The sequence below is a fragment of the Arachis hypogaea genome, chromosome 6 (assembly GCF_003086295.3).
Source record: "Arachis hypogaea cultivar Tifrunner chromosome 6, arahy.Tifrunner.gnm2.J5K5, whole genome shotgun sequence".
NCBI classification, from domain to species: domain Eukaryota; kingdom Viridiplantae; phylum Streptophyta; class Magnoliopsida; order Fabales; family Fabaceae; genus Arachis; species Arachis hypogaea.
Window position 1 is genome coordinate 25597143 of NC_092041.1, and position 19715 is coordinate 25616857.

General features: G+C 37.2%; 2 non-coding genes across 2 annotated transcripts; both read left to right on the plus strand.

Moving 5' to 3' along the window:
* The first annotated feature begins 2362 nt into the window (after positions 1–2362).
* LOC112699963 (small nucleolar RNA R71) lies at positions 2363–2466 on the plus strand. The gene has a single exon (XR_003152893.1). It is a non-coding gene; the product is annotated as a small nucleolar RNA R71 (small nucleolar RNA).
* Positions 2467–18386: 15920 nt separating this feature from the next.
* Positions 18387–18490, plus strand: LOC112700300 (small nucleolar RNA R71). The gene has a single exon (XR_003153210.1). It is a non-coding gene; the product is annotated as a small nucleolar RNA R71 (small nucleolar RNA).
* The last annotated feature ends 1225 nt before the right edge of the window (positions 18491–19715 follow it).

Sequence of the window (19715 nt, forward strand, 5' to 3'; positions counted from 1 at the left end):
GATGTGAGTGGTGAAGGAGGTAATTCGGAAGAGAGATTGAGGTGATTGGTGAAGGGTTTTGGGGAAGAGTGTTTATTAGAAAGAGAGGATGAATGTTGAGAAGAGGAGAGAATATGGTAGGTGGGGATCCTGTGGGGTCCACAGATCCTGAGATGTCAAGAATTTACATCCCTGCACCAATTAGGCATGTAAAATGCCTTTCCATGCAATTCTGGCGTTTAAACGCCGAAGTGATGCATGTTCTGGGCGTTCAACGCCCATGTGTAGCATGTTTCTGGCGTTGAACGCCAGTTCCAGGGTTGTTTCTAGCGTTCAGCGCCAGCTCTCCTCAGGGTGCATTCCTGGCATTTGAACGCCGGGATGTTGCTTGTTTCTGGCGTTCAGCGCCAGATCCATGCCCTGTTCTGGCGTTGAACGCCAGCCAGATGCTCCTTGCTGGCGTTTAAACGCCAGTAAGTCCTTCCTCCAGGGTGTGATTTTTCTTCTGCTGTTTTTGATTCTGTTTTTAATTTTAATATTTTTTTCGTGACTCCACATGATCATGAACCTAATAAAACATAAAAGAACAATGAAAATAAAATAAAATTAGATAAATAAAAATTGGGTTGCCTCCCAATAAGCGCTTCTTTAATGTCAATAGCTTGACAGTGGGCTCTCATGGAACCTCACAGGTGATTAGGTCAATGTTGTATAGTCCCAACACCAAACTTAGAGTTTGGTTGTGGAGATTCAACACCAAACTTAGAGTTTGGTTGTGGCCTCCCAACACCAAACTTAGAGTTTGATTGTGGGGGCTCTGTTTGACTTTATACTAAGAGAAGCTCTGCATGATTACTCTCCCTTGTTATAGAAGGATAGCCGTGTGCCTTAAACACAAGGTAGTCCCCATTCAATTGAAGGACTAATTCTCCTCTGTTAACATCTATCACAGCTTCTGCTGTGGCTAGGAAAGGTCTTCTAAGGATGATGCATTCGTCCTCCTCCTTCCTAGTGTCTAAGATTATGAAATCAGCAGGGATGTAAAGGCCTTCAACCTTCACTAACATGTCCTCTACCAATCCATAAGCTTGTCTTACTGACTTGTCTGCCATTTGTAATGAGAATATGGCAGGCTGTACCTCAATGATCCCTAGTTTCTCCATTACAGAGAGTGGCATAAGATTTATGCTTGACCCCAGGTCACATAGAGCCTTGTTAAAGGTCATGGTGCCTATGGTACAGGGTATTAAGAATTTGCCAGGATCTTGTCTCTTTTGAGGTAATGTTCGCTGAACCCATGTATCGAGTTCACTAATGAGCAAGGGAGGTTCACCTTCCCAAGTCTCATCACCAAATAACTTCGCATTCAGCTTCATGATGGCTCCTAAATATTGAGCAACTTGCTCTCCAGTTACATCTTCATCCTCTTCAGAGGAAGAATAGTCTTCAGAGCTCATGAATGGCAAAAGGAGGTTTAATAGAATCTCTATGGTCTCTATATGAGCCTCAGATTCCTTTACGTCCTCAATAGGGGACTCCTTCTTGCTCAGAAGACATCCCAGGAGGTCTTCCTCACTAGGATTTTCGTCCTTTCCTCCCTCTCTGCATTCGGCCATATTGACTATATCAATGGCCTTGCACTCTCTTTTTGGATTTTCTTCAGTATTGCTTGGGAGAGTACTAGGAGGGGTTTCAGTGATTTTCTTACTTAACTGACCCACTTGTGCCTCCAAATTTCTGATGGAGGACCTTGTTTCACTCATGAAACTTAAAGTGGCCTTAGACAGATCAGAGACTATATTTGCTAAATTAGAGGAGCTCTGCTCAGAATTCTCTATCTGTTGCTGAGAAGATGATGGAAAAGGCTTGATATTGCTAAGCCTATTTCTTCCACCATTATTAAAGCCTTGTTGAGGCTTTTGTTGATCCTTCCATGAGAAATTCGGCTGATTTCTCCATGATGAATTATAGGTGTTTCCATAAGGTTCACCCATGTAATTTACCTCTGCCATTGCAGGGTTTTCAGGATCATAAGCTTCTTCTTCAGAAGATGCCTCTTTAGTACTGTTGGATGCATTTTGCCATCCATTCAGACTTTTGAGAAATCATGTTGACTTGCTGAGTCAACACTTTATTCTGAGCCAATATGGCATTCAGAGCATCAATTTCAAGAACTCCCTTCCTCTGAGGCGTTCCATTATTCACGGAATTCCTCTCAGAAGTGTACATGAATTGGTTATTTGCAACCATGTCAATGAGTTCCTGAGCTTCTGATGGCGTTTTCTTTAGGTGAATGGATTCATCTGCAGAAAGGTCCAATGACATTTTGGAAAACTCAGATAGACCATAATAGAATATATCTAATATGGTCCATTCTGAAAACATGTCAGAATGACACTTTTTGGTCATCTGCTTGTATCTTTCCCAAGCTTCATAGAGGGATTCACCATCTTTTTGCTTGAAGGTCTAAACATCCACTCTAAGCTTGCTAAGCTTTTGAGGAGGAAAGAATTTATCCAAGAAGGCCGTGACCAGCTTATCCCAGGAGTCCAGGCTATCTTTAAGTTGTGAGTCCAACCATGTTCTAGCTCTGTCTCTTACAGCAAAAGGGAAAAGCATGAGCCTGTAGACTTCAACATCTACTCCATTCGTCTTAACAGTCTCACAAATCTGCAAGAACTCAGTTAAAAACTGGTAAGGATCTTCAGATAGAAGTCCATGAAACTTGCAGTTCTGTTGCATTAGAGCAACTAATTGAGGTTTCAGCTCAAAATTGTTTGCTCCAATGGCAGGAATTGAGATGTTCCTTCCATCAAACTTGGACGTGGTTTTAGTAAAATCACCAAGCATCCTCCTTGCATTATTGTTGTTGGGTTCGGCTGCCATCTCCTTCTCTTGTTTGAAAATTTCAGAAAGGTTGCCTCTGGATTGTTGTAATTTAGCTTCTCTTAGTTTCCTCTTCAGAGTCCTTTCAGGTTCAGGATCAGCTTCAACAAGAGTATTTTTTTCCTTGTTCCTGCTCATATGAAAGAGAAGAGAACAAGAAAAGAAGAGGAATCCTCTATGTCACAGTAAAGAGGATCCTTATTATTAGTAGAAGAAGAAAAGAATAAAGAAAGGAGAATCCAAACACAAGGGTAAGGTTAGAGGCAGTGATTGGAGATGAAGAGAGGTGAAGAGAAGTGTTAGTAAATGAATAAATAAATTGAAGAAGATGAGAGAGAGAATTCAAAAATTAATTTTGAAAAGGAGTTAATGATTTTTCGAAAATTAAAGATGAGATAGAATTAAAATTAAAATTTAAAACAATTAGTTAATTTAAGAAGAATTTTGAAAAAGGGATGAGATATTTTTGAAAAGTAGAAAGGGAGAAGTAGTTAAGTTGTTTTGAAAAAGATAAGAAACAAACAAAAAGTTAGTTAGTTAATTGAAAAAGATTTGAAAATCAAATTTGAAAAGATAAGAAAATAAAAAGATAAGATAAGATATTTTGAAATCAAATTTTTGAACAAGATAAAATTTTGAAAAAGATATGATATAAAAGATAGGATAAGATAGATTTAATTTTTAAAGTTAAAATTAATTACTTAACTAACAAGAAACTAAAAGATAAGATTCTAGAATTTAAAGATTGAACCTTTCTTAACAAGAAATTAATAACTTCAAATTTTTGAACCAATCACATTAATTGTTAGCATAATTTTCGAAAATAAAGATAAAATTAAGAAAAAGATTTTTAAAAACATTTTTAAAAAGAAAATTTCGAAAAATTGTAAAAAAATGAAAAAGATATGATTTTTGAAAAAGATAAGATTTTTAAAATTGAAAATTTGACTTGACTTGTAAGAAACAACTAATTTTAAAAATTTTTGACAGAGTCAACTCAAATTTTTGAAAATTATGAGAAAATTAAGGAAAAGATATTTTTAGAATTTTGAATTTTTAATTATGAGAGAGAAAAACATAATTATGACCCAAAACATGAAAATTTTGGATCAAAACACAAGATGCATGCAAGAACACTATGAATGTCAAGATGAACACCAAGAACACTTTGAAGATCATGATGAACATCAAGAACATATTTTTGAAAAATTTTTTATGCAAAGAAAACATGCAAGACACCAAACTTAGAATTCTTTAATGCTTGGACTCTAACAAACAAAAAATGCATATGAAAAATAGCAAAAGATACAAAACAAGAAAACATCAAGATCAAACAAGAAGACTTACCAAGAACAACTTGAAGATCATGAAGAACACTATGAATGCATGAATTTTTGAAAAATGCAAGAGATTTTTAAAGCATGCAATTGACACCAAACTTAAAAATTGACTCAAAACTCAAACAAGAAACACAAATTATTTTTTATTTTTATGATTTTATGAATTTTTTTAATAAATTTTTCGAAAATATTCTTTAGAAAAACGAAAATAAAGAAAATTTTTAAAAGATTTTCGAAAACTTTTTGAAAAGAAAATTACCTAATCTGAGCAACAAGATGAACCGTTAGTTGTCCAAACTTGAACAATCTCCGGCAACGGCGCCAAAAACTTGGTGGACAAAATTGTGATCATCAACAATGGCTCCAAAGACTTGGTGCTCTCAAACATAAATCACACTTTGTCACAACTCCGCACAACTAACCAGCAAGTGTACTGGGTCGTCCAAGTAATACCTTACGTGAGTAAGGTCGATCCCACAGAGATTGTTGGTATAAAGCAAGCTATGGTCATCTTGTAAATCCCAGTCAGGCGGATTCAACTATATTAAGAGATTATTGGATTTTCGAATAATAATAATAAATTTAAACAGAAAATAAAGATAGAGTTACTCATGTAATTCAATGGTGGAAATTTCAGAAAGGTGTGTGGAGGTGCTTGTCCCTGTTGGATCTCTGCTTTCCTACTGTCTTCCTTCAATCCTTCATATTCCTTTCCATGGCAAGCTATATGTAGGGCATCACCGTTGTCAATGGCTACATCTCATCCTCTCAGTGAAATGGTCCAAATGCTCTGTCACAGCACATCTAATCATCTGTCGGTTCTCGATCATGTTAGAATAGAATCCCTTGATTCTTTTGCGTTTGTCATCACGCCCAGCAATCGTGAGTTTGAAGCTCGTCACAGTCATTCAATCCCGGAATCCTATTCGAAATACCACAGACAAGGTTAGACTTTCCGGATTCCCATGAATGCCGCCATCAATTCTAGCTTATACCATGAAGATTCTGATTAAGGAATCCAAGAAATATGCGCCCGGTCTAAGGTAGAACGGAAGTGGTTGTCAGTCACGCGTTCATAGGTGAGAATGATGATGAGTGTCACGGATCACCACATTCATCATGGTGAAGTGCAACGAATATCTTGGAACAGGAATAAATCGAATTGAATAGAAAATAGTAGTAATTGCATTAAAACTCAAGGTACAACAGAGCTCCACACCCTTAATCTATGGTGTGTAGAAACTCCACCGTTGAAAATACATAAGTGATGAAGGTTCAGGCATGGCTGAATGGCCAGCCCCCAATGTCTAAGATTGCATAAACTGATCAAAGATGTAACGTGGTCGAAAGAAAACTAGTACAATAGTAAAATGTCTTATTTATACTAAACTAGCTACTAGGGTTTACAGAAGTAAGTAATTGATGCATAAATCCACTTCCGGGGCCCACTTGGTGTGTTCTTGGGCTGAGCTTGATCTATCCACGAGCTAAGGCTTCTCTTGGAGTTGAACGCCAAGTTGTAACATGTTTTGGGCATTCAACTCTGGTTCATGACGTGTTTCTGGCGTTTGACTACAGAATACAGCATGGAACTGGCGTTGAGCGCCAGTTTACGTCATCTAATTACGATTAAAGTATAAACTATTATATATTTCTGGAAAGCTCTAGATGTCTACTTTCCAACGCCATTGAGAACGCGCCATTTGGAGTTCTGTAGCTCCAAAAAATTTATTTCGAGTGCAGGGAGGTCAGATTCCAACAACATCAGCAGTCCTTTGTCAGCCTCCTATCAGAGTTTTGCTCAGGTCCCTCAATTTCAGCCAGAAAATACCTAAAATCACAGAAAAACACACAAACTCATAGTAAAGTCCAGAAATATGAATTTAGCATAAAAACTAATGAAAGCATCCCTAAAAGTAACTAAATCATACTAAAAATTACATAAAAACAATGCCAAAAAGCATATAAATTATCTGCTCATCAGGCAGCTATGGCAAATTATGCAAAGCCCCAGACGTTAGCTTTCCAACGCAACTAAAACCGCATCATTTGGATCTCTGTAGCTCAAGTTATGGTTGATTTAGTACCATGAGGTCAGGCTGGGCAGCTTTAGCAGTTCCTTCAGTTTCTTGTATTCCTTCCACTTTTGCATGCTTCCTTTCCATCTTCTAAGTCATTCCTACCCTATAATCCCTGTAATCACTTAACACACATATCAAGACATCGAATGGTAATAAGAGATGATTAAAATACACAAATTAAAGACTCTAGGAAGCAAGTTTTCAATCATAGAACAAATTCTGGGAAGGAATTGTAAAACCATGCAAATAGTATGAATAAGTGTGCAAAGGCTTGATAAAAACCACTCAATTGAGCACAAGAAACCATAAAATAGTGGTTTATCAACCTCCCCACACTTAAACATTATCATGTCCTCATGCTAAGCTCAAGAGAACTATAAGAGAGAGAAGAGGAATGGTAAAATGTATGAAATGCAACCTATCTATATGAATGCAACTATATGCAAAAATGATTCTACCTACTTGGTGAAAAAGTAAATAAATCTTTCAAGAACAAATATGAACTGGATTTCACTAATTCAAATCATAAAATAAAGTACAAGTAAACTTGCAGAAGAAAATAGCTCATGAAAGCCGGGAACAAATAATCGAGCATCGAACCCTCACTAGAAGTGTATACACTCTAATCACTCATGTGTTTAATGTTTGATTCTCTCAATTCTCTACTAATCTTGCTTTCTAAGGCTTGTTCTTCATATAACAATCAACAAAAGTTTAATGCATAGATACACATATCAAGAGGTCTTTTAATGGTTGTAATGGGGTTAGGGTCAAGGTAGGATTGTATTTGGGCAAGTGGACTAAAATCTGAATCCTTAATTAACCTAAAATTTTCACCTAACTTAGGACAATCCATGTAATCATAATATAAAATTAATAACTACCCATTAACTTCTTTTACTACATATTTATGCATTCCAAGTTTTGAATACAGTACATATGCATTGCTATCGCCATTTACCTTGGGGCATTTTGTCCCCTTTTTATTTTTCTGCTCTTTTTCTTTTCTTTTTCTCTTTTTTTCTATTTGTCTTTTCTCTTTTATTTTATTTTATTTTTTTAATTTTATCAATGCATATGATTAAATTATTGAATGCATGAACATGTTCTAAACATTTCTTTCACATTTTCATAAAGATATACAACACCCAATTCTTAAACCAAACATTTCCAAACCCAATTTTCCCACACTTAAATCATAAGCACTCTCACTTAGTCTAAGCTAACCAAGGATTCAAATTAAGGACATTATCGTTTTCTGCTTAGAGTTAATGATGTGCTAAAGTAAAGAATAAAAGGGGTAAAATAGGCTCGAATTGGTTTACAAAGGATAATGAAAGGGATAAGACCATATGGGTATGTAATCTTAGTGAAAGAAGGCCTCAATCACATAAGTGCATGCATACATTAAACAATGGAAATATAGAATCAAGCAAGACAAAGATCACAATTTTAGAGAGAAAAACACACACCAAAAATAAAATATTGGTTGATAAGATGCAACCAATCAAGTAGGCTCAAAATCTCAATGGTGTTGTGTGTTCGAGCTCTAAACCATGTTCCAAAATAATATTTCTTCAAACAAGTTTTTCAAAAATTTTAATTCAAATTAGTGAAATGCTATAGAGAGTTTTCTTGAAAAAGAAAATATTACTTCAACCAAGTGGTAAAATATGCATAAAATCAAGAAAATATGCAATCAAACATGCAAATGTAACAATGTACTAAATAAAATAAAACATTGGTGTTGAGAAGAAAATAACTAACCCATGGAAATCGATGTCGACCTCCCCACACTTAAAGATTGCACCGTCTTCGGTGCATACTGAGATGTGCAGGTGGACGGGTTGCTTCAACTGATGCTTTTCTCCAAAGATTGAGCAGATGAACTTGTTTGTCTCCCCATTAAGAAGTTTTTCCTCTCCCTTCGTGGTGGCCATCCTGAAAGAAGAGGGAAAAGAAGAAAAGTAACCCAAAAATAAAGATAGAAAACAAATAAAATATGGGTGTTAATGCCAATTAATAAGGGTCTCAAGTACATGGTAGCTACAACATATACGTGAGAAAGCAATAGAAGCACATGGCATACCAATGGTGCAAAAATTACAACAATAGGGAAGAGAGTGTGGGTAATGCAAGATAATATAAGTGCATATCAATGCAAAAGGAATACCAGTATTATAAAAACTAGCATTGACTTATGAATAATAATACCCAATCAGAATAAAACAAGTCATGAAGCACCGAAAATAATTCAAGAGAAGATGCAATAGTGAAATAAGAAAATTCAACACCAAAGAAAAAATAATGAATTTAGAAAAGAAAATAAAAATATGCACTAAATTAAAATGCAATGAATGAAAGTATGCAAATAAATAAAATAGAATGAAAGTGAAGAAGAAAGAGAAGTGAAAGAGATAAAGTAAGAAAGAAAGAAGATAAGATAAAAGAAATTAGGCTTAGAAAATATAAGATAATTGACGCTGATTTAGATAAGTTGTGCGGTGCAGGCGACGCGGACGCGTGAATGACGCGGTCGCGTGGTGCGCAATAAGGTCAGGTGATGCGAACACGTGGGTCACGCGATCGCATGGCCTGATTTGCGCGATTGGCGCGAGTGCAGCCTTGTGTTCACGCAACTCTCTGTTCGAAACTCTTTTTGCCAAATTTTAGGGTGACGCGTTCGCATGGTTGACGCGATCGCGTGAATGGCTATTTTTGGAAAACGACGCGGCCGCGTGGGGCACGCATTCGCGTGGGAGGGCTTGGGCTTCTAGCACGAGTCCAACCCTATTCCAGCCTAACTTACTGCCATACACCCATTTACGTCGATTTCACAGAGCCATGCGTTCGCGTGGATGACGCGGACGTGTGGTAGGCTATTTTACACATGACGCGGATGCGTGGGCATTTTTGTGCCTAAGGCACACCTCCAGCCACACTTTTGCGTGACTCTCTATTCACTTTTCTTTTTTCCTAATACACTTGTGACGCGGACGCGTCAGCGATGCTTACGCGTCGCGTGCGTTGTTTTTTTAATACAAAATGCAGAATGCAGTATGCAGATGTTATGAATAATTCCAAGTTCAATAAAATAAAATAAAACTCAAAAACAAACAAAACTAAATAAAATTGAAAATAGAATGATTATACCACGGTGGGTTGTCCCCACTTAGTACTTTTGGTTAAAGTCCTTAAGTTGGACATTTGATGAGCTCCCTGTTATGGTGGCTTGTGATTGTATTCATCCAAAAATATCCACCAATGTTTGGAATTCCAGTAGCCCCGGGATCCCAAACTAGGCGCAGAAAGCCTTCAAGTAAGTTAAAGCAAGTGACAAGGCCCCAAGAGTGTTGATTGCCAGAATGAATTCTGGGGTCCCAAATCTTGCTTTTGCACCCGTCTTCTTGTTGAGCAATATTGTTCCATCCGGGTAGCAAGCAGTCTGAATTCTCGCTGAAGCAGCCAAACAACATCCTAGACCCATTCAATTGAGCTCTACACCAACCCTTGCGTTTAAACTTTGAGCACATAACCATGTTGAACCTTGCTTGACAACTCCAATCACTAACCATCTTCCTCTTACTCTTAATGCCATAAAGAGCTCTAAGTTGACCATCCGTCTCTAGAAGCCTATATTCAAGTGGGAAAGTAAAGGTCAGGGATAAGAATTTTACCCACTTGAACGTTGTGTTGGACGGTAATGGCTTTGGGAGAGGTATTTCTAATGATCTTGCAAGCTCCACTCCCTTGTGCTCTTCTTTGACAACTACCACCTCTTTGCAAGCTTCTTCAATATCAACATCTTCCTCTTGGTAGCTTTCTTCCAATTCAATCACTTCTTCATTGCTCACTAAGGGCATGGGAGGTTGTGCCTCTTCTTCTTGAATCTCCATCTCTTGATCAACCTCTTTAAGTCTTCAACTATGATATGCCTTGGAGGTTGTACACCCTCCTCAACATCAATTTCAAACGTCTTGGAAGGAGGCTCTATGACTTGACCTTCCCATGGAGGTTCAGCATCTCTTAAGTCTGTAACCAATTTTTCCTTTTCAATAATTACTGCTTTGTCCATTTGTTTAAGTATAAAATCATACTCCTCCTTGATGATTTCTTTTCTATGACGACAACCTTCAACTACTCCTTCATCTGCAAAGGTCTCTTCTACCTTCACTTTTAGTGCCTCCTCTAGCTCCTTATGAAGTATGGATTCGCAAAGATGATCCATTCTCTCTTGTTCCATGTCAATAGCATCATTGGGATCATGTTGCTCTTGGATTGATGGATGTGGGTGCTCTTCCATGGATGGTGGTGATGGGATGGAGAGATCATTTTGTGGTTGAAAAGAAAGTGCACTAGAGCTTGATGGGTGATTGTTGAAGGTATTCGGTGGTCCAATTTGGGTGACGAGAGCTTGTATAGCAGAGTTTAGATCGGTAAGTGCTTTCTCCATGGAGGTTTGGGTGGATAGGAGGGTTCATTTGTTAGGAGAAAGGGTTCATGGTAGGAAGGTGATTCATCTTGATAATGATAAGGAGATGGTGTATATTGAGGTGGTGGTTCATGAGAGTAATTGTGTTGGAATGGGGGTGGTTCTATGTATGGTTCATTTGGCTCATAAAGTGGTTGGTATGGTGGATACGGGTTAGGGTCATATGGAGGTGAATGGTGGAAAGAGGCTTGTGAGTATGGTGGTCCAAAGTCATGTTGAGGAGAGGGTTCATAGGCATATGGTGGTGGTTGTTGATAATCAAAAGAGCGCTCACCATAGCCATTGCCTTGATATGCATCACAAAATGGTTGTTGATAGTCCATTGGAGGTGGTTGTTTCCATGAGGGTTGATTAAATTCTTGCGGCTCCTCCCATCTTTGATTGTTCCAACCTTGATGCATCTTCTCATTGTAATCTCCTCTTCCTGCAACATAGTTGTAACCAGACTCATAGCCAAAGGGGTGAAACTTCATAGTAGCTAATAAAAATTAAAAACAAAAACAAATAAACAAGCAAAATAAAATAAAATAAAATAAAATAAAATAAATAAGAGAAAAGATTTGAAAAAGATTTGTTTTAAAGATTAGCAAAGATAAGATAAGTTAGGTAAGAGAAGATAAGTTTTTAAATTAAAAGCTTTTGAAATTTAAATTTTGAATTTGAAAATTAAATTTTGAATTTTAAATTTTGAAATTTGAATTTTGAAATTTGAAATTTGATTTTGAAATAAGATAAGATAAGATTTTGAAAAAGATATGATTTTTGAAAAAGATTTGAATTTTGAAATTCAAAACTAAGATAAGATAAGATAAAAAATTTAAAATAAAAATCTGAAATTTTTTTTGTAATTTTTGAAAAAAAATCAATTAAAAAGCAAATATTTACAATAACCAATAATAAGGCACACGTTAGCAATTTCCCAGCAACGACGCCATTTTGACGATCGGATTTTCTATCGGTAAAGAGATTTAAAAATATAATCGCATTGTAAGTATAGTTTCTAAACCAACAGAGAATCCTTTCGTACAAAAGTTTTGTTTGTCACTTAAGCAAACCCAATAAAAATAAATAATCGAAGTATTCAAACCACGGGTCGTCTTCTTAAGGAATTGCAGGGAGGTGTATTTTATTATTGGCTATGAAAAACAGTGTTTTGGGTTTTTGAAAGGTTTGAACAAGAGAAATAAATTGTAGGAATTAATAAATCAATAGATAAGAAAACTCTTGGCAAGGTATGAAAATTAGAAGTCCTATCCTAGTTATCCTTATCGATTGTGATGAGAATTGCTCGTTGCTCCCACTTAGTCAACCTCTAACTATGAAGGTAAGTGGATAAATCAATATGAATCCTCAAGTCCTAGTCAATTCCCAAAGAAAGACTAGAGTTAGTGGAATTCAAGTCAATTAGCAACTTCCAATTATCAATCAACAAAAGAGTTTGATAACTCAAGAGTCTCTAATTACTCAACCAAAGCCAAAAGGAGGAAATATCTAAATTATTTATATCATAAATAAAAGAAACAAATCATAGATCTGAAATACCTCAAAAATTCATTAAATAGAAAATCCAAAACTAACATGAAGAGTTCATAAGCCAATTTGGCAACATAAGTCATGAATAAATAAAAGCATTAAAGTATCTAAAAGTAGAAGAGAAGTCAAAGTAAAGGAATATTGAACCTGTGATGAAGGAGAAATAATCCTAAATCCTAAAACTAAGAGAAATTCTAATTCCTAAAACCTAAGAGAGAGGAGAGAAGCTCTCTCTCTAAAAACTACATCTAAATTATGAAAAGTGAATTATGAGTCTATTTTATGAATGGATGCATTCCCCTACTTTATAGCCTATAATCTGTGTTTTTTGGACTGAAAACTAGGTCAAAAATAGCCCAAAAAATCGTTGATTGCGAAATCTGTCACGTACAGGTCACTGCAAAGTCATGCAGAAGCGTCGTCCATACGTTCGCGTGGATTGAGTTTTTTCCAGGTCACACGTCCGCGTGATCCACGCGTTCGCGTCGCCTGGCTTCGGGATAGTGGTGCACGAAATTGTGATCATCAACAATGACTCCAATAACTTGGTAGCACTCTCAAACGTGAATCACACTTAGTCACAACTCCGCACAACTAACCAGCAAGTGCACTGGGTCGTCCAAGTAATACCTTATGTGAGTAAGCGTCGATCTCACGGAGATTGTTGGTATGAAGCAAGCTATGGTCATCTTGTAAATCTCAGTTAGGTGGATAATAATTGATTATGGAGTTTTCAAATAATAATAACAAATAAAACATAAAATAAAGATAGAAATACTTATGTAAATCATTGGTGAGAATTTCGGATAAGTGCATGGAGATGAATTGTCCCTGTTGGATCTCTGCTTTCCTATTGCCTTCCCTCAATCCTTCTTACTCCTTTCCATGGCAAGCTGTATGTAGGGCATCACCGTTGTCAATGGCTACATCCCATCCTCTCAGTGAAAATGGTCCAAATGCTCTGTCACAGCACGGCTAATCATCTGTCGGTTCTCAATCATGTCGGAATAGAATCCCTTGATTCTTTTGCGTTTGTCATCACGCCCAACAATTGCGAGTTTGAAGCTCGTCACAGCCATTCAATCCCGAAATCCTACTCGGAATAGCACAGACAAGGTTAGACTTTTCGGATTCCCATGAATGCCGCCATCAATTCTAGCTTATACCACGAAGATTCTGATTAAGGAATCCGACAGATATGCACCCAATCTAAGGTAGAATGGAAGTGGTTGTCAGTCACGTGTTCATAGGTGAGAATGATGATGAGTTTAACGGATCATCACATTCATCATGTTGAAGTTCAACGAATATCTTAGAATAAGAACAAGCGGAATTGAATAGAAAATACTAGTAATTGCATTAAAACTCGAGGTACAGCAGAGCTCCACACCCTTAATCTATGGTGTGTAGAAACTCCACTATTGAAAATACATAAGTGATGAAGGTTCAGGCATGGCCGAATGGGCAGCCCCCCAAAATGTGATCAATAGTCTCCTAAGATGAATAATAAAATAAAACTGAGACCAAAGATGTCTAATACAGCAGTAAAACGTCCTATTTATACTAGACTAGCTACTAGGGTTTACAGAAGTAAGTAATTGATTCAGAAATTCACTTCCGGGGCCCACTTGGTGTGTGCTTGGGCTGAGCTTGATTTTTACACGAGCTGAGGCTTCTCTTGGAGTTGGACGCCAAGTTGTAACGTGTTTTTGGCGTTCAACTCTGGTTCGTGACGTGTTTCTAGCGTTTGACTCCTTAATGCAGCATAGAACTGGAGTTGAGCGCCAGTTTAGGTCATCAAATCTCGAATAAAGTATGAACTATTATAAATTTCTGGAAAGAGCTGGATGTCTACTTTCCAACGTCGTTGAGAGTGCACCATTTGGAGTTCTGTAGCTCCAGAAAATCCATTTCGAGTGCAGGGAGGTCAGATTCCAACAGCATCAGCAGTCCTTTGTCAGCCTTTTATCAGAGTTTTGCTCATGTCCCTCAATTTCAGCCAGAAATTACCTGAAATCACAGAAAAACACACAAACTCATAGTAAAGTCCAGAAATGTGAATTTAACATAAAAACTAATGAAAACATCCCTAAAAGTAGCTAGATCCTACTAAAAACTACCTAAAAACAATGCCAAAAAGCGTATAAATTATCCGCTCATCACAACACCAAACTTAAATTGTTGCTTGTCCCCAAGCAAATAAAAATAAAATATGATAAAAAGAAGAGAATATACTATAAATCCCAAAATATAAATGAATATTAATTCTAATTAGATGAGCGAGACTTGTAGCTTTTTGCCTCTGAACAGTTTTGGCATCTCACTTTTTCCTTTGAAGTTTAGAATGATTGGCATCTATAGGAACTTAGAATTTCAGATAGTGTTATTAATTCTCCTAGTTAAGTTTGTTGATTCTTGAACACAGCTACTTTTATGAGTCTTGGCCGTGGCCCTAAGTACTTTGTTTTCCAATATTACCACCGGATACATAAATGCCACAGACACAAAACTGGGTGAACCTTTTCAGATTGTGACTCAGCTTTGCTAAAGTCCCCAATTAGAGATGTCCAGAGCTCTTAAGCACACTCTTTTATTGCTTTGGATCATGACTTTAACCACTCAGTCTCAAGCTTTTCACTTGGACCTGCATGCCACAAGCACATGGTTAGGGACAGCTTGATTTAGCCGCTTAGGCCTGGATTTTGGTTCCTTGGGCCCTCCTATCCATTGATGCTCAAAGCCTTGGATCTTTTTTACCCTTGCCTTTTGGTTTTAAGGGCTATTGGCTTTTTCTGCTTGCTTTTTCTTTTTATTTCTATTTATTTTTTTTTTTGCCAAAATTTTTTTTTCTTCGCAAGCTTTTGCTTTTTCACTGCTTTTTCTTGCTTCAAGAATCAATTTTCATGATTTTCAGATTGTCAATAACATTTCTCTTTGTTCATCATTCTTTCAAGAGCCAATAATTTTAACATTCATAAACAACAAGATCAAAATTATGCACTGTTCAAGCATTCATTCAGAAGACAAAAAGTATTGTCACCACATCAATATAATTAAAGTAAATTCAAAGATAATTTCAAAATTCATGTACTTCTTGTTCTTTTGAATTAGAAACATTTTTCATTTAAGAGAGGTGAAGGATTCATGGAATTATTTATAGCCTTAAGACATAGTTACTACATACTAATGATCATGAAGTAGAGACACAAAACATAGATAAACATGTAACGTAAAAAACCAAAAAACAGAGAGATAAGAGCAAGGAAGTTAAGGAATGAGTCCCCCTTAGTGAGGGTGGCGCCTTTTGAAGGACCAATGGTGCTTTTTGAGCTCTTTTATGTCTCTTCCTTGCTTCTGTTGCATGATCCCTAGTGATTTTGGTGCTCCTATCCTTAGTTGCTCCCAATAATTATGTGGAGGAACATGTATCCCCTGAGGTATCTCAGGGATTTCTTCATGAGGGAATTCCTCATGCTCTCTTGATGTGCAGTCAAATGCTCTATTACTGAGCTATGGATCCTTGAGATGAATCTTTCCATCTCCCATGACTCGGAGGTGGAAAAAATTTTTTTGTCTTCCCTTTTCTCTTCTTTTTTTTTTGAGGTTTTTCTGGCCTTAGGTGCCATCAATGGTTATGGAAAAGCAAAAAAGCTATGCTTTTACCACACCAAACTTAGAATGCTGCTCACCCTCAAGCAAAAGAAGAAAGAATAGAAGAATGAGAAGAAGATATGGGGGAGATGGAGAGATGTTTGTGTTTCGGCCATGTGGGTGGGTTTTGGTGTTAAGGATGCATGTGAGTGGTGAAGAAGAGAGAAGGTGAGTTGAGGTAGGTGGGGATCCTGTGGGGTCCACAGATCCTAAGGTGTCAAGGATTTACATCCCTGCACCAATGAGGCGTGTAAAACGCCCTCTGCATGCAATCATGGCGTTTAATGCCAGATTGGTGCTTGTTTCTGGCGTTAAACGCCAGCTCTAAGCTTGTTCTGGGCGTTCAATGCCCATCTGCAGCATGTTTCTGGTGTTGAACGCCAGCTTTCCTCAGTGTGCAATCCTGGCATTTAAACGCCAGATTGCTGCATATTTCTGGCGTTCAGCGCCAGATCCATGCTCTGTTCTGGCGTTGAACGCCAGCCAGATGCTCCTTACTGGTGTTTAAACGCCAGTAAGTCCTTCCTCCATGGTGTGCTTTTTCTTCTGATGTTTTTGATTCTGTTTTTGATTTTAGTATTTATTTTGTAACTCTACATGATCATGAACCTAATAAAACATAAAAGAACAATAAAATAAAAATAAAATTAGTTAAATAAAAAATTGGGTTGCCTCCCAATAAGCGCTCCTTTAATGTCACTAGCTTGATAGTGGGCTCTCATGGAGCCACACAGGTGATCAGGTCAATGTTGTATAGTCCCAACGCCAAACTTAGAGTTTGGTTGTGGGGATTCAACACCAAACTTAGAGTTTGGTCGTGGCCACCCAACACCAAACTTAGAGTTTGACTGTAGGGGCTCTGTTTGACTCTGTACTGAGAGAAGCTCTGCATGCTTACTCTCCCTTGTTACATAAGGATAGCCGTGTGCCTTAAACACAAGGTAGTCCCCATTCAATTGAAAGACTAATTCTCCTCTGTTAACATCTATCACAGCTTCTGCTGTGGCTAGGAAAGGTCTTCCAAGGATGATGCATTCATCCTCCTCCTTCCTAGTGTCTAAGATTATGAAATCAGAAGGAATGTAAAGGCCTTTAACCTTTGCTAACACGTCCTCTACTAATCCATAAGCTTGTCTTACTGACTTGTCTGCCAATTGTAATGAGAATAAGGCAGGCTGCACCTCAATGATCCCCAGCTTCTTCATTACAGAGAGTGTCACAAGATTTATGCTTGACCCCAGGTCACACAGAGCTTTTTCAAAGATCATGGTGCCTATGGTGCAGGGTATTACGAATTTGCCAGGATCTTGTCTCTTTTGAGGTAAAATTTGCTGAACCCAGGTATCTAGTTCACTAATGAGCAAGGGAGGTTCACCTTCCCAAGTCTCATTGCCAAATAACTTGGCATTAAGTTTCATGATAGCTCCTAGATATTGAGCAACTTGCTCTCCAGTTACATCTTCATCCTCTTCGGAGGAAGAATAGTCTTCAGAGCTCATGAATGGCAGAAGGAGGTTTAATGGAATCTCTATGGTCTCTATATGAGTCTCAGATTCCCTTGGGTCCTCAATAAGGAACTCCTTCTTGCTTGAGAGACGTCCCATAAGGGATTCCTCATTGGGATTGACGTCCTCTCCTTCCTCTCTAGGTTCGGCCATGTTAATTATATCAATGGCCTTGCACTCTCTTTTTGGATTCTCTTCAGTATTGCTTGGGAGAATACTAGGAGGAGTTTCAGTTATTTTCTTACTCAGCTGGCCCATTTGTGCCTCCAGATTTCTGATGGAGGACCTTGTTTCATTCATGAAACTTAAAGTGGCCTTAGACAGATCAGAGACTAAATTTGCTAAGTTAGAGGTGCTCTGTTCAGAATTCTCTGTCTGTTGCTGAGAAGATGATGGATAAGGCTTGATATTGCTGAGCCTATTTCTTCCACCATTATTAAAGCCTTGTTGAGGCTTTTGTTGATCCTTCCATGAGAAATTTGGATGATTTCTCCATGATGAATTATAAGTGTTTCCATAAAGTTCACCCATATAATTTACCTCTGCTATTGCAGGGTTCTCAGAATCATAAGCTTCTTCTTCAGAAGATGCCTCTTTAGTACTGTTGGATGCATTTTGCCATCCATTCAGACTTTGAGAAATCATGTTGACTTGCTGAGTCAACATTTTGTTCTGAGCCAATATGGCGTTCAGAGCATCAATTTCAAGAACTCCCTTCCTTTGAGGCGTCCCATTATTCATGGAATTCCTCTTAGAAGTGTACATGAACTGGTTACTTACAACCATGTCAATAAGTTCTTGAGCTTTTGCAGGCATGTTCTTTAGGTGAATGGATCCACCTGCAGAATGGTCCAATGACATCTTAGAGAATTTTGATATACCATAATAAAATATATCTATCATGGTCCATTCTGAGAACATGTCAGAAGGACATCTTTTGGTCATCTGTTTGTATCTTTCCCAAGCTTCATAGAGGGATTCACCATCTTTTTGTTTGAAGGTCTGAACATCCACTCTAAGCTTGCTCAGCTTTTGAGGAGGAAAGAACTTAGCCAAGAAGGCCGTGACCAGCTTATCCCAAGAGTCCAGGCTATCCTTAGGTTGTGAATCCAACCATGTTCTAGCTCTGTCTCTTACAGCAAAAGGAAAAAGCATGAGCCTGTAGACTTTAGGATCTACTCCATTCATCTTTACAGTCTTACAGATCTACAAGAACTCAGTTAAAAACTGATAAGGATCTTCTAATGGAAGTCCATGAAATTTGTAGTTTTGTTGCATTAGAGCAACTAGTTGAGGTTTCAGCTCAAAATCGTTTGCTCCAATGGCAGGAATTGAGATGCTTCTTCCATCAAACTTGGAAGTAGGTGTAGTATAATCACCAAGCATCCTTCTTGCATTATTGTTGTTGGGTTCGGCTGCCATCTCCTTTTCTTGTTCAAAAATTTTAGTAAGGTTGTCTCTGGATTGTTGTAATTTAGCTTCTCTTAGTTTCCTCTTCAGAGTCCTTTCAGGTTCAGGGTCAGCTTCAATAAGAATGTCTTTTTCCTTGTTCCTGGTCATATGAAAGAGAAGAGAACAAGAAAAGAAGAGAAGAAGAATCCTCTATGTCACAGTAAAGAGGTTCCTTATTGTTTGTAGAAGAAGAAAGGGAATAAAGAAAGGAGAATCCAAACAGAAGGGTGAGAATAGGTGTAGTGATTTGAGATGAAGAGAGGTGAAGAGAAGTGTTAGTAAATAAAGAAATAAATAGAGGAAGAGGAGAGGAAAAGAATTTCAAAAATAATTTTTGAAAAGGAGTTAATAATTTTTGAGAATTAAGATAAGAAATAAAATTAAAATTAAAAATTGAAACAATTAATTAATTTAAGAATAATTTTGAAAAAGGGGGAGATATTTTCAAAAATTAGAGAGGGAGAAGTAGTTAAGTTATTTTGAAAAAGATAAGAAACAAACAAAAAGTCAAATAGTTAGTTGAAAAAGATTTGAAAATCAAATATGAAAAGATAAGAAGATAAGAAGATAAGAAGTTAGAAAAGATATTTTAAAATCACATTTTTGAAAAAGATAAAATTTTGAAAAAGATATGATATAAAAGATAAGATAAAAAGTTATGATTAAAAAGATATGGTTAGAAAAGATTTAATTTTTAAAATTAAAATTAATTACTTAACTAACAAGAAACTAAAAGATATGATTCTAGAATTTAAAGATTGAACCTTTCTTAACAAGAAAGTAACAAACTTCAAAT